At 32.7% G+C, this 5,338-nt stretch overlaps 1 long non-coding RNA gene across 1 annotated transcript; it reads right to left on the bottom strand.

Annotated features, from left to right (window-relative positions):
* Positions 1 to 714: 714 nt before the first annotated feature.
* LOC127149886 (uncharacterized) lies at positions 715 to 3,288 on the bottom strand. The gene is made up of 3 exons (XR_007821735.1): positions 3,140 to 3,288; positions 2,602 to 2,675; positions 715 to 2,232 (listed from the first exon to the last, which is right to left on the bottom strand). It is a non-coding gene; the product is annotated as an uncharacterized LOC127149886 (long non-coding RNA).
* Positions 3,289 to 5,338: the final 2,050 nt, after the last annotated feature.

The raw sequence follows: 5,338 nt of genomic DNA on the forward strand, positions 1-5,338 counted from the left end.
AAGAAAGAGATTGAACGAAAGAAGTTAATGAGCATAAGGAAGCCAAAGGAAGGAAAAACTGCTTAAGGTTGCAGACTATTACCAAATTTGGTGTCTGAATGAAAAATCTGTTTGTGGAAAGTCGAGTATCCTTTTGGTTAAGGTTGAGTTAATTTTGATATCTTTAGGAGGTTTCTAGAAAAATGTCATGTGAGGAAGATCAGATTATCTTCAAGTCTTAAAAGAATTTGGAATGTATGATGCAAAGCTTCACGATCAAATGTTTAAAGATTTATATTCAAGAGCCTTAAAACTTAGTTTGAAACACTTTTAAATAACCTTGAAGTACAAATAATTAAATTCATAATAGTTCCCATTGCATTTATTAATAACTTCAAGATAAACCATAAGAAAACACATACATTAATAAATATGTAATTTTAAATATTTTAGTTCGCAAACTAAAACATTTTTAAATAGACCTTTTTAGTAGTGCCACTTATTTCAAGAATAAGATGTCTAACTCCAATCTTCAAGGCTTAATTGCAAACATATAAACTAAATTCAAATTTATAACAACAATAAACAAATATTTAAAACTAACTCCAACCTTCAAGATCAACATGATCCTAAGACCAAAATGTTAACAATACGTCATTTTAACCAAACTAGTAAACTCATATCAACACAAGAATATTTATGAAGTCACAAGTTTGGAAGGATAGACCAAACATCATACCTGTAACAAAAATTCTTGGCTTGTGGTGATGGTGAGGTTATATTGAACTCTACATGTTTGTAAACCTTTCCACCATGCCCTAACTTTATAAGAACATTACACTTGTTACGATTATTACTAATAGTTGTAGATATCATCATTACACTTATTATTAACAAAAGTACACTTTTAAAGCATAGAAAACACTTTCATCAAAACTAAAATGATACAAAATATACTTTAAACAACAATAGTCAAATATGTATTTTGGTAGGGATGTAGAAACTACTTACATATTTTGAAGCCCACAATTTTCAATCTGAAAATCTACTTCCCATACTTAAGATGACTTTCTGGATTGGTTCTTGAAGTGAAAAGAAAAATCTATGTTAAATGAACTCAACTTGCAAAAGTACCTTGAACTTGATAAGAAAAGACATAAGGCATCACAAGCTTCTTTTGGAGAAGATATCTTGTTATTCAACTCCCACAAAGAATTTTTTAGTCATTGAAAAGGAAAACATATATAAGATATTAAAAGAGTCTCAAGAAGCTAACCTCACTGATTGTCTAATAATTGTAGCATTTATAAGCCGTGTGTGACCACAAAAGGTAAGCACTAATGATCTTCTTAATTTAGAACTATATGAAGCTGAGCATCTGGATAAATATCATAGGGTTTTAACCTTTTAGTAAATGGCACTTGTAAGTCCTAAACCTTCAATTGATACACAAGTACAATTGAGAAAAAATAAGTATTACGACATCGACTCAAAAATGCAGTAAAAAGTAGATTATATGTTCTAATTGAAGGACTACAATTCAAGTTTCTATTTTTCTGCATATGCTTAAATATATTGACAGCTCTAGTTAATCTCAATAAGCACCCTTAACCTACGTACTTAGAGAAACATACAAGCAGACTGAATAATCCCCAACACAAAAAATCTTTATTTTAAATTACCAAAAATCTTCATAAACCAAAAAGGAAGCAAACAAAAATCCTTAAGCAAATTTATTCACAACAAATTCCTTAACAAAAAAGCCACCGAAAGAAAGCAAAACCAAGAAAGCTTGACAGAAGAAAACTCCATAAATACAAGTTCATAAATAAATAAACAAATAAGTTAAAAATAGCTTTGCATCAGTACATCAACAAGATAAACACCAGCAAAAAACCAAAAAACTATAAAAAAAAAAAAAGGACCAACCCCAACAAACCTTAGATGATCTAGTTGAAGATTTCAAGAGCCTAAGACCAAAAGATGACAAAGTGGGTGTCAGTGGTAGGCGACAATTAGTGCTAAAAATAGCCAAAGAAAGCAAATTTGGTGATGTGGCGGCATCAGAGGACCTAAAAGCCATGGAAAGCAAAAAATCATGGAGATTTAAGGGCCATAGAGGCACATATTCAAGCCAAATTGAAGGATATAAACATCCTGCCCATATCCGAGTGCTCTCAGCATCAAACAAACCTCTTCTGGAGTCGGTGGACATTTTCCATGCCTCCTTTCTTTATCAGGGTTGCTTACTTGCTGAAATAAATTTGAATCAGTTTTATACAACAGATCATAAAAGGCATTAATAGTTGTCATCCAAATTTAAACTAGAACTTATAAATTAGACTCATCTTAATATCAGAATGTATAGATATCAGAGACAAATTTTTGCCAACACAAGAATTCTATACAAGACTCAACCCAATATCGCTATGCTATTTACTACATTCCCCAGATAAGGATTAATTATGCCCCTCATAAATATTCAAACACAAAAGCCATTGGGCTGGTCAATTTCATTTCACAACAATTGACCTGCAAATGTTGATGAGAAGTATTGGATTTTTCTGTAAATAAATCAAATCAAACAAATGGATTCACATAATTAAAACTAAGACCCCTTACATGTAATGTTTTCCATCGCCTTCGAATAGCTCCAAATTCTCTCCTTTCCTTTTTACCTCCACCATAATAGAAACCTGAGAATGCTAGCATATCTGGTTAAAACCTATGGTAATACACAAATGGCAGGATCAAAATCACAACTGATGTCCAATTCTGCAATAAGCTTCTATATGCATTACATGGCATGTAATCAAGAGTAAACAAATTGTTATTCCACAATATCATGGACATTATAATTTAGAACCTTCACTTTGACGTGGAAATGTATTTTTTTTTCAGAGGACATTAAAAAAAACAGGAGGTTATATTGAAGGAAACATCAAAATATCTGGTTATCCCAAGAAGCATAAAACATTTGCTAGAGTCTTAGGTTACTGTGAACAAAATGACATCTCAATGGTCAAATATGGTCAAATTTTCAGCCCAAACAACAATTAAAAGGACATTGACAATTTACAATTCAAAGCAAATATATCCAAATATGCTAATGTAAAATGACTTGATTAGTGAGATAGAGTGGGAGGGGTTGAGAGCTCACCGGTTGTTGGCAGAAGATTGGGCGAACGTTGAAGTGTGGGCGGAGGCGAAATAGTTGGCCGACGTTGAACCGTCAGCGGATAACACACGGTCAACGGAAGACGGACGATCGGCGGAAGTTCGTTCGACCGCGGGCAGAAGAGAAATCGAATGTGGGCGACGGTAAATTGAGGCGGAAGAATATTGGAAGAATATTGGAAGGGGTTGAGAACTCACTGGTTGTTGGAAGAATATTGGGCAGGAAAATAAACTAGGCGCAAGAAAATCGGACGTGGAGGAAGAATATCAGGGCGGAAGAATCGGACGCCGGATGTCGAAGAAGGCGCTTAGTTTGGGAAGGAGATGATATGTTGAGGAAGACGCGGCGGCAAATGGAAGGGATTGAAAATTAGGGATTTTTAATTTTTAATCAATTAATTTAATAGATTTGGGGATTTTTATTTTAATAAATTATTTTAATAAAACCTAGAACCTTTCATGACAGTAAATAACTGTCACGGAAAATAATTTCCGAAAACGTCTTTTCCCGCCAAAAACGCGCATTTTGACATATTATGACAGTTGTTTCTTCTCTCCTCTCCATTTTTCTTGTAATGAAATGTCATAAAAGGTAACTTTTCTTGTAGTGATTTCAGTATTTAAGACCAAATTTGTTCTGGTTGGTCTTCACTTATATAAGTTGTTTTCAATTATAGCAGAACAAACTTGAATACTTTACAGAAAATGAACACTTCATTAATTTCAAAAGATATTTTATACATTTGTTCCAAAACACAAGAGATAGATATTAAATTTATTCTTCACTTGAGGTACATACAAGACATTTCTTCAGTATGATATATCTACCTTCAAAATATGATGAAAAATAGTAGACAAAGTAATTAAGGATCAAAATCTACTCCAAATCCAACTAAATAATTTAGTAACTAACATGCATTAAACTACCCTAATTAAACTAAATTAGGGTTAAAGAAAATACTTACCTTTGAAGCTTCCTATTCTTCGAAATCTCCTTACAAACACGATCCCGAGACCACCATTGAAGTTGACCCATTATTCTCCAAACTTAAAACTAAGTTGTGGGACCCATTAAGGTAAAGGAAAATTAGAGGTGGATGGAAATTGGAAGAACAAACCAAATTTTGGTTAAGAGAGAGAGGTGAGACAATTTGTTGAAATTTTGAATAATTTCTAAAATTATCAAAAGTTCTTCAAATGAATTTTCAAAAGCAATTTAATAAAAAATTTAAATGCAAAATTCATGAAAAAGTTTTCCTTTGATCAACACCTCATTCTCCACTCAATCTTAATGGGCTATGTGTTTACATCTTATGCAACCACTTGTCCCACTAAGTGTTAGTGCGATTATCCAACAAAATATTGAATTTTCCTCTAACTTTAATCCAAGGGCAATATGGTCATTAGACCAATTAAGTCAAAGTCAAACTTTGATTTTTTCAAGTCAAAAGTCAACATTTTGAATTTTTATCATTTTGTTCGTCTTGACTAATTTCGACCACCCAAGCATGAATCTGCATTCATTTTTTCAAAAATCAAATCACATTTGAATGTAAAGTCGCTTAAAGTTTGACTTTTCAAAGTCAAAAGTCAACATTTTGACTTCTTACAACTTTGACCATTTTCATCAATTTTCAGCTTCCGAATAAGAATCCGTATTCATATATTTAATCTTTAAATCACATTTAAACATAAAACTCTATATCAAACTGATGACCGACAGTTACATCATATATATTTGTCGGTTTCTCTCTCTTTACCTAATTCAAACAATTCAAATTATTCCAACATATTGTTCTAAGTTAATTCCGTATGAGCTAGCTAGAGAACCTAATGGAACTATAGATCATGGGCTCCAACGATCTGAGATTAACCGACAAACCTTTTAAATCGAGCTAATCAACATTAGTTAACTAACAGGTCCTTCCACTAAAGTCTCGTAGTTGCACTCCCCTTACTATAGATATATTTCTATCCATCTGATATAGTCATGATCAGTAAGTTAATCCTTCTAAGGTTGTTCGTAACTTCGGCTGGTCAAAATATTGTTTTATTCCCTAAGACTACACCTTGTTCCTTAAGTCTCACTGATCCACTATTGAACAATTAGTTTTAGATTCGACCTACAAACCCAATTCCTCTATGGACATTGAGAGGGTGGGGCCCTTTATTCAAGACTTGG

This window comes from Cucumis melo, chromosome 6 (assembly GCF_025177605.1).
Source record: "Cucumis melo cultivar AY chromosome 6, USDA_Cmelo_AY_1.0, whole genome shotgun sequence".
Classification (NCBI taxonomy): Eukaryota; Viridiplantae; Streptophyta; class Magnoliopsida; order Cucurbitales; family Cucurbitaceae; genus Cucumis; species Cucumis melo.